Source organism: Sorghum bicolor, chromosome 2 (genome assembly GCF_000003195.3).
Source record: "Sorghum bicolor cultivar BTx623 chromosome 2, Sorghum_bicolor_NCBIv3, whole genome shotgun sequence".
Taxonomy (NCBI): domain Eukaryota; kingdom Viridiplantae; phylum Streptophyta; class Magnoliopsida; order Poales; family Poaceae; genus Sorghum; species Sorghum bicolor.
Window position 1 is genome coordinate 7,285,013 of NC_012871.2, and position 10,916 is coordinate 7,295,928.

General features: G+C 41.3%; 1 pseudogene; it reads right to left on the reverse strand.

The window, feature by feature from the left end:
- Nucleotides 1,798-10,653, reverse strand: LOC8063688 (annotated as a pseudogene).

A 10,916-nucleotide genomic window follows, 5' to 3' on the forward strand; every position in this document is an offset into this window, starting at 1 on the left:
GTACATGAAAGTTGTATTGTACCTCTATATTTCATCATGGTGAGGAGAGTAATAAAAATTATACTTTTTTTATTAGGATCAAGTGTCTCCTGGAGTAGATTAGCATTCAGTATTTTGTTTAAGATCATTTAATGGATGTGTCGGATCGATATATGAGAAAGATGTTAGTCAGCAGCAACACTTTGATATGTTCTTCAGTGTAAGCACAGAGTGGCACCAAGATGTTTTCCATTTACTATTGTCTTTCTACGGGCTGCAAGGATAACTGCTGGTTGGCTCCCAGATCCAAGTGAAAAAGACATTTTCAAAATAAGAGAGGTTGGATTTAATCTTGTTCTTGGTTCAGATCGCAAGCGGTTCTAAACTCGCATGATTGAGGTTATTCGATTGGTAGAGCTACATGATGAGGCTAAATTTTCCGAGCACATCAAAACTACTACAGTGGCTTACTGAAAATTGTAAACTAGACTATTTTGGAACCTTATTTTTATCAAAATTGTGTTAGTGTTTGTAATTTGTGTTAGTGCTTTTCTTAGTAAATTAGCACATGTGAAGTAAGTCGGGTAGTCGCTTGTGTGTTAGTATTGTTAGTGATTAGCTTGTTTATTTAAGCATGTATCTCACTAGCTTGATGGTTGTTGACATGATTATGCGTTGTAGGACTACATGTATTCGATCTGCAACTTGTGTTTGGTTTTAGCTATTGTTGGTGGTTGTTGACATGATCATGCGTTGTAGGACTACATGTATTCGATCTGCAGCTTGTGTTTAGTTTTAGCTATTGTTCTTATTTGCCACCGTTGCTGACCTCTCTGACTCAGACGTGGCAGTGGTCGGTGATGACACCGAGTGGGCAGCCCTTGCTGTCACCACCACCCCAAATTAAGATAACAACATATTTATGCTCGGCTGCAAAAGATCTATACAGTAGAGTTAGTGAGCTTGCGACGTTGTGCTCTACGTAACTATGTTAATTTCATAAACTTTACATTTGGATTAAATGTCACTTTTAGTATTTTAATTTTATAGTATTATTATTTTATCGTGCGATCCGTGTGTTTTCGGTAAAAGTTTAGCTGTCCCGTAGCAACGCACGGACACGCTACTTAGTATAATTTAAAAAAGGAGTCTGAGAATTTTTGCAATGCTACTGTCCGCTTCTCTGGCCAGCCCGTCGCCGCCTTGTCGGAATTGGTTAATGGCAAACCACTGAATCTGAATGTGCATGACTCATCGGAGAGTGGTAACATCTGAAGTTCCAACAACGGAGACGGGAGACCTTGTGTAGATGAATGATGTGATTTCACGGAATAAATCCAGAAAAATACGAACACCTCTGTTAAGTCGGAGATTTAAATCTGGATGGGTAGATTCTACCATAAAGAACTCAACCAGCTGATCTATCATCAGTTCGCTGTCTCTCGATAAAATTACTAAATGAACTAAACATGCCTCTCTCTTTACATACATGCATGTGGCGGTAGTAGTGCTGCAGAGTAAGCATGCCAGTTATTCTGATCCACATACATAAAACACAAATAAAATTAATACAACTTTGGTACCATCAGATCAAACACACAGGACCGTACGAGTTTGAATTTAACACACATAAATGGAAACATTGTTTCAGGTCGAAGGAAGAAGGAAAATTAAAAGGGAGTAAAAGCACAGGACCCGCAGACTGACTACATCCGGAGCTCAGCTAAAAAAAATTCAGAACAGGTCTTGTTTGGATTGCTGCTGAGCTGGGGCTGCACGTCACCAACCAAATCTGCATCCTTATGAACCATAACTTCCTTGAGGCTCCGGGGACTCTTGTCTCTTCTTTATTATTATTATTCTGTAAAATTACTGTAGGGGCGACAAGCCCCTCGTTTTGGGGCCCCTGCCGAGCAACAGGTCGAGCTTAGTAGGCTCGCGATGTGCCTTCTTCAAACACCATGGATGCATGCATTGTAGGAGCTGCTCCTCAAACTCCTGTCGCTGCTCCTCGAACGGATCAACAGAGCTCACTTAATAAACTTCAAAACTGGCTTCTTTGGATGGTTGTCAAGCTGGGCCCTCAAGTCTTCCTCCCACTCGGCAACACTTTTGGTTTGCGCACCGTATCTAGGAAACCAACGTATAAACACAACTTCCTTGAGGTCTGGGAGAGATGACAGCCCTGAAAATGTGATCCTGCCTCTGTAAAGCAGCAGCTCAAGCTTAGGCGCTGCTCCTTCTTCAAACTGCACCGATTTGATGCCGTTACCCCACCCATCTATCTCCAGTGCTGTCAAACTCGGGAATGCCTCCCTACGGAAAGATAAATGGCGAGCATCGGAAGAGTGGTCCAGTAGACGAAGGATGGCCAGATTTGGTAGCTTGCCAAGGACTTGTATGGTGGCATCCATCTTTGTTAGTCTGGTCCATTTCAGCCTCAGCTTCACAAGATTCTGGAGACCCGCAACCCATTTTGGCAGTTTGACCAGAGGGCCAAACAGCTTAAGGCTCTGGAGGTTTTCTGGAGGAGTAGGCAGGCTATCCAAGCAGTCACCTAGACCTTCCTTCTGATCCACGGATTGCACTGACAGTGATTCCAGGGAGCTCAGGCTGGCAAGGACGGAACAAAACTCTTTGCAATTTTTCTTGTTGATGCCTGTCACTGCTAGCTTGCGTAGCCGGGTGAGACTTCTAATGTCCTGTAGGATCGCCTTCCCTCGGGCGATATTCACAATACCCAGTGTGTGCAGGGCTTTCAACTTCCTGAGCCCTCTAGGCACTGTAACTCCAATTGGATCTGCAAGCCTTGCTACAAAGGGGAGCACTGCACAGCAATAGTATGTGCACACATCATGCCTATTTATCGATTCCTCATCCCCCCTATCTATATCAATATCATCCTTCGCGTACTTAAGGCTGCAACTTGAAAAACAAAAGTCACGCAATAAATACCTCGTCCACCCGCATAGACCCATAACTTGCGTCAACATGCCATATGAATGAGCATCAAGAATTGTACTATACTCGTTCCCTGCACCAATACGTTGTAGCTTCATGAGCTTGGTGATGGCCCGCGGCAGCTTGATTATTCGTGTATTAGTAACATCTAGTGTTTCCAGTTGCTTCAGGTTACCAAGCGACTCTGGCAGGTGAAAAATACCACGACAATCCCTTAAAGAAAGGTATTTTAGATGAAGGAGCTTCCAAATTGGTGCAAGGTGATGATCCACAAGACCGGAGGTGCTTTCCAGGTCCAGCACACGTAGCAGCTTCATCATATCAGAAATATAAAATGGCTTCCACTTTCCAAACACCGTTAATGACCTTACACGAGATAAGTCCACTGTGCTCTCAAACTCACTCTGATCACCCTCCCAATTGCTGCTTATAGCAAGGTGACGTATTGTGCCTTGGGTGTTTAAGCTGCATCCTTCTTCCATTCTGAACACAAGATTCTCTTCCATTGCCTTTGAGATGCTGATCTCACGCATGAGATCATGAAGTTTGCAAGAAGAAATACCTTTTCTACTACCAATTATGGATGATATTGATTCTCTGGACGGTAGGACCATGCTCCTCTCAATAAGCTCCTTGAAGTAGCTATCAGTTATTTCCCTCATAGACTTGCCACGTACCTCAATTGAGTAACCCTCTGCTTCCCACCGACGCACCAAGCGCCTTCGGCTAATACTGTAGTCTTCAGGAAAGATTGACATATACAAGAAACAAGACTTGAGATGATATGGTAAACCATCATAGCTTTTCATAAGGATAGCTCTTATCATCCCAAGCTCTGGATTCATCTCCAACTCAGCGCTAATACACTCGTTCATTTTTCTCCACACAATATAAGTCTTTGGTTGCTTTGCCAAGAATCCACCTATTGTGACTATGGCAAGGGGAAGTCCATTGCACTTCTTCAAGATCATTTTTGCCTCTTCAATCAATGTGGGATAGTCATCCAAATTTTCAGACTCCTTAAATACCTGCGATAGATAGAATTAAATTGTTAAAGATTGTAGTTTCAAATTTATGTATAAATAAATATTACTAAAAACGGTTTGCAAAGACACCATCTTTCACGCCCAAAGATGGGGGTTTTATGCTGGGGGGAGGGGCGACATTGTCATGACCCATCTTTGGAATTTAGTTTCCAAAGGCATTTAGCTTCAGAGGATCACCTTTCGAAATAGGATTATTTTCAGAGTTTATTTTAGAGGCACATAGGTGTTGGAATCATTTTTTTTGGAATTGACTTCTGGTGGTGACCAACTTAAGCAATAGCCTATAAAAATCTTTTCAGACCTCTAGAAATTCATTTGCATAGCACCTCTAATATATATTTCTAGAGGCAGTTGGTTGTTTTCACATGCCACTATCAAAGACACGCAAAACAACCGCCTCTAAAAATCAATTTTGGTCTTTTTAAAAAAATCTTACATATACTACTAGATTTAGAGCATGGAATGAACTGTCTATATTTGTGAGCCATGCTCTAATAACGGCATGTTGCAGAAAAATTTGCCATTCATTTTTCACTCAATAACTAAATCTATCCCTCTGATTCTTTAGGGTTTTAAATTTTTTCTTTAAATACTACCGTAGCATTTTTAGTTTTTTTCTGACGCACAAATTTGAAGCAAAGCCCAAAAATTCAGGTGTCACCCTCAAAACACTAGGTGAGATTTGGGAACTCCTCAACTATATACAACATTGACAAAATGCCAACAATTTTAAATCAAAATGATATAAACACATGATAATCAATTTCACTTCCATATAATTCATAAATTATATCTTGCACCCTTTTCATAATGTTTTTCTATATTGCGTAACAAAAATCATTGCAAATTAAGTCAATAAATAAATCAACAAAAAGGTTTCCAACCCTTTAATCATGCAAATCTATAATAAGGTACGTGCCTTGTTTTTCACCCTCGAAAAGCCAAACTTTTAATTAAATACTACAAAGAACAATAAAGCACAAATCATATTGGATAAATTGTTAAACGGATACTCCTGATGTTACGAACCAATATTGTGAAACCACATTTGTGCGTCTTATACACAAACACTACAGGTGAGCAATGCTAGCTAGTAATTAACATCCTATTCTATTTCACTGCCCCCAATATTAGGCATTGGTCGGACCCCCAATTTTGTAATTGGACGTTTTAATCGATAAGTAGTGTTGTTTCCAAAACCTAAAAGTAATTGAACAAATGCAGCAAGATTGTTTTGTATCATGAATACCTTTCTGGTGAAGAGGTCAAGAGCATCACTATCTTTGAGAACCTCAAGTTTGTATATGTTCTCTTGTTTTCGTGAGCAATGCCTTGCAATATTCTCGTCCCTTGTGGTGATTATGATCCGGGATGCACTCTCCATTATTTTAGGGAGAATTTTTATTATCATGTCCCATTCTCCAACAGAAGACAAATCATCAAGGACAATCAGAAACCTCTTCGTTGCTAAAATATTACCCAACGCTTCTACATTAGAGGAATCTGCATCTAGTTGCATAGCTATGCTCTTAAGTACCTCTTGGAGAACAAATGGACGCATGATTGTAACACATGCACGCTTCTCAAATAAGCCACCTAGCTCTTGACTTTGGTAGATCTCTTTGACTAGAGTAGTTTTTCCAAGACCTCCCATTCCACACACTGAGATCACTACAGGTTGCTGGTCATCTTTCTTTAAAATTAGATTGATAAGATAAACCTTCTCTTTCTCTCGACCCACAAGTTGAGATTCCCGCAAAGCACCTGTAATTGTCCCCTTACGAGTAAGGCTCTTTTTGAGCATCTTCTCATTGTCGCCTCCATATTGATTCTCATGGATCTCATCTGTTAGCACCAATGAGTTGTTACCGCCAATTATGGCTTCACTTGAGCTAGGCCCAGGCTTTGTTAACATGGCTTGACTTTGAGAGACCTGTCACAAGTAAAAAATATTTTTCCACACTTTTAGTCTTGTAAATGCTTAAATGATATTTCTTATAACTCTTAATAAATATTGAGAATATCCAGCAAACTTTAAGATCTACATGTAATCTGCAGGGAGCATCGACTAACCAAGTAGGAAAAAAATTATAGCAAGCATGCACTGGACTGAATGGCTCATACATTATTTCTTGATTTATAATGCAAATAATCATATTTTAGTGAAACTGTCATATCTAATGGATGAAATAAAGGCTATTTGTTTGGTTACTTTTCTAGCAATAAATCTAGTTTAACATTTATCTCTATTGTATGTTTTGTTCTAAGACATTACATCTTGATCCTACCAAAATAAAGAGCTTCGGTTCTTTCTTTATTTTCATTACTACACAAATGATTTTATAAGGCACCACCTTAACCGATGCGTTTGTAAAATCCAACCACCTCAGTTAATGCTTGGAATTCCAACACGGTCATTTTTATTAATTGGGAGTCGCAATTAACCGTCTTGCAAAATTGATTTATGGAGACGGTTAAAGAATAGTCGCCTCCTAAAATATATTAATGGAGGTGGGGTCCACCTCCAAGAAATTTGCCATTTTTAGGTCTGCCTCGGTTAATGAGGCCGAATCCATTACAAGCCTATCTCAGCCCGGTAACTAGTCATGCTATATAAACAAGAAATCTGAGGTCACCCGTCTTAAGGCCTGTTTAGTTTCCCACCGAAATTTTTTTCATCCATCCCATCGAATCTTTGGACACATGCATGAAACATTAAATGTACATAAAAAAATAAACTAATTACACAGTTTGGTTGAAAATCGCGAGACGAACCTTTTAAGCCTAATTATTCTATGATTAGCCTTAAGTGCTACAGTAACCCATATGTGCTAATGTCAGATTAATTATGCTTAATAGATTTGTCTTGCAGTTTCCTGATGAATATAATTTTTTTTATTAGTTTCTAAAAATCCCTCCCGACATCCTTCCGACACATTCGATGTGACATCCAAAAAATTTTCATCTCAAATCTAAACAGGGCCTTAGCCCTCATCCTACCGTCACTCGTGCCTCCCTTCGTCCTGAGCCTACTTCTCCCTCTCCCAACAACCGTTGCCTGTCTCTCCCTCTCCCTCCCCCATGACACCTCTCTCCATGAGCCGCGCGCCTCTCCCGACGCCTATCCCTCTCCTCGGTAATGGCGGCGCCTCTCTCCCTCTCCCCAGCAAAGGCTGCACCTCTCCCTCTCGCCGAATCTAGTGGCGGGCGGAGAGCAGCGGGCTGCCCTAGATCGGGAGCAGCAGCAGGCGAAGCAGTGGACGCGGCCTCTCCAAATGACGACGGCACCTCTCACTCCCCCCAGATCTGGTGGTGGGCAAAGTAGCTGTAGCAGGCTGAGATCCAGAGCAGTAACAGGTGGAGCAGCAGTGGCGGCCTCTCCCCAGTAACGACAGCACCTCTTTCTCTCCCTGGTGACAGCGAAGGGCGAGATCTAGATCCGCGCCTATCGGATCTGGCGAGCATGGGGCGGATCCTATGAGTGGTCAACCTCCTCCAACAAGTGGATGCGACGTCGGCGCGGATCCTCATCCAGTGAGTGGCGGTGCAGCACGTGTATGGGCTCGGCGGGCACGTGGGTGGGCTCGCTGGGCTTATCCATGGGGTTTTCCTTTTTTGTCTTTTATGTTTGATTTACCAGGCATTTCAACCACCTCAGTAAAGATTGATTTACCGTGACCTTTTGGCCGAGGTGGTTGTGATGTTCGTCTCGGTAAATCTAAAACGCGCGCCTCAATTAAGTTTTGTGTAGTAGTGTTTTCTTTTCTTTTTTGTGATCAGGTTTTTTTTCTTTAATCAGTGACTGACCTTGAGTATTGTGTCCCGTAAAATTTATTATTACAGTTCATCCTTGTTAACGTTGGAAAATTTCCAAAAAATTAACTAGAACTTTCAATTTTACCAACTTGAATACCTATACACACACTAAATAGTTTTATGAACTCGTGGCTTGCTAGCTCGTTTGGCTCACTAAGTTAAATTTTACTTTTCTTAACGAGTAAATTTTAGCTCACTAAGTTAATGAGGTAGCAAGCCAGCTCGTGAGCTAAACAAGACAAATACTTTGTAGGTTGAGAACCTAAATTAGTAACATCTAAGCTTAGTTCTATGTTATATATATGAGACTGGAGTCTAGAATGCTAGGCATTACCCTTATTTATTTACTTCTCATGATGTGTGTATAGAATAAATTAGTATTATTGATTTATGCATTGGTTGCAACAGTTAAGGAGCCAACTCATGAGCCAGACGAGCCGAGTCAAGCCAAGCTAGAGTTTTAGCTCGTTTACTTAATAATGAGCCAAGCTGAGCCAACTTGTTATCCTAATGAGCTATAATAAGTCGAGCCATAATGAGCCGAGCTGGCTCATTATCCGCCCTAATCTAGTGGCACTAGTGACTTGTTGAGGCGGTGGATTTCTTGTTGCTCTTGTTGGCGGCTTAGATGACTTGGAAGTAGCAGACTCCAGTGAGCACCGCAAGGAGATTGTGTAGGGGCTCCAAAGGGTAATTTGTAAGGGGGCTCTTGTGCTCATCCTCACGAGAGATCACACACAACAACTATAGTGGATTTGTGGCTATTGGGGTACTTCGGGTCGAGCAGCTCATAGGCAAGCGCTCACATCAAGCCAAACTTGAGGGCTTGTTGAGCTTGCAGAGGAGCGGCAATCCTCTGACTCGCTAGATGGTGATGTAGGTTGTCGGCAAACAACCCAATCTCAGGAAAAAGCTTGTGTCAACTTGTCTCTCTTGCTTATTACTTTGTGCAATCTTATGTTTGTCTAATTGCTAGAGTAATTGAGTAGTTCTTGTGCTTAATTTGAATAGTTTCTTGTTCTAGTGTTAGCTGGTTTATTTACTCACTATAATTGTGTAGGTGTGCTTGAGATTAGCCCTTGATAGTTGTTCTACTAGTTGCTTGCTAGTTTTATTGTTGCTACTAGAATTGTGTAGGGCTTGCTCTTGCTTTGGCTTGCTAGTTTAGTTACAAGTAGTGCTTGTTAGGGCTCACTTTTGTTACTAATACTTGTGCCAAGTTTTATTTGTGCATTGTAGAAATTTAAATAGAGATGGATTTTTCTATTTGACTTGGCTGCTTTCATGGATTTTTGAAACCAAAACATTTGTAAATTGATTGAAATAGCCAAAAAAGAGGTAAACTGCTGAACTGTGTACTTTGTAATCTAGCCGTGAAAAAATATTCTTAAATCATATAAAATCCAACGTGAGTGGAGCATTGTTGTTCTCGAGAAGTTTTGGATCCTAAATGAGGTTAGTACTTAAATGTTAATTCTTTGAGGCCTTGTTCTTAATTGTTAGTTTTTTAGATGAGAATCAAGTTAGCACGCGATCCTTATCGTGACATATAACACGTCTTCCTAATTCCTCTTCTAAATGAAAAGTTAAAGACATATGCATTTCATTTCACAAGACTGCAGAAACACGCCTTAAAGAATACATTTTTTAGATAATGGAACGAGGTTCCAGCCTCTACAAGGGCTCAAAGAATACTAGTTGTAGCAGATCTGTGGTTTTATTTAGCAGAGTTATGATCTAGAAGAATAGGAACAACTAAAGTATTATCTGAATAGAGATTGCAATATATAATTACCTTTTTGTAGGAAGCAAAGATGCTCTTGTCAACAGATAGTTGGTTGAGCTCCGCACTATACTTTCTTGCCCTGAACATAAGCTTGCAACTTCACCATGCTCTGTGGACACAATGATTCGGCTTCCTTTCTTTTTGTCCGGAAAATATTCCTTAATTGCTTCCCACTCTTCAATGGTGAACATTTCATTAAGGACAATCAGATAGCTTTTCTCATTTACATGCTTACTGAATGCATCAACCAAATCATCTTGTTTCATCATCCCCATATTCTTAAGAACTTGAGCCCCAATATTTGTTTTTTCTTGGCTCTTCCCTATTTCTTGAAAAGAAAATCCATAGAATTGCCTCATAATGCACTGAAGGAGCTCTAGTGGATTGAAAGGATGGACAATCCTGATCCAAGCAAATAGTTCAAACTTCTTGCTTCTCTTCAAATCATCATACACTCCTTTGATGACGACGGCCTGGCCAAGAACACCACTTGTTCCCCACACGGCAACCACTCTAAGATCCTCATTCCCCTCGTTGATCAGTTGAGAAAGTTCCACTTTTGCTTTGTCCTTCTGCCTCCTTGCTTCCTCAATGCCAAACATTGTTGCACTAGGAATAATGCTTGATGGCCCAGCTCCAGTATCAGACTTGGGGCAAGTAGTGCCTTTGATGAGGCGATACCGCACGTTCCTGGCTGACATCCTCAACCTTGGCTCGGAGTAGTTCCTTCATCCAAGTGGCCACACGGCGTCGATCAACCAGTGTCCGAAGGAAGCACCACCGCGATGGCTTCCCAAGTCGAACGGCCTGATCTTGGAGGCAGTCTTCGACGTCGTAGGCCACGTCGCGGACCTGCTTCACCCAGGTCTTGACCACCTTGTGGTCATCTCGCTCCTCATGTGCAGCCATGAGGAAAGAGAGCATCATCTCGAGCTCATCCCTGATGAATGCCTGGTCACGCTGGACACCAAGCTGCAGAGCTACCTCCTGTGCGATGGCCGACGTAGCATAGGTGAGCGCTCCATTCAGCACAGACTTGCCCACACTCAATCCTGTAGCTTCCATTTTCTGTACATGTAACGGGAAATGGTCAGAATGATTATGTTTGTGGGGAAGGGCCAAGGTTACAAAGATATGTTTTCTAGCATAGTTTGCAAGCGAAAGATGAATTTATCGGCTTGTGCTTAGATATATGACGAGGAGAACAAAGATATTAGGTATGCGTGGTCATACTAGCTAGCTTACCTAGGTACTTCCTCCATCCCAAATTGTAAGTCATTCCAAAAATCTTGGAGAGTCAAACTTTTATAAATTTGACCAAATTTATA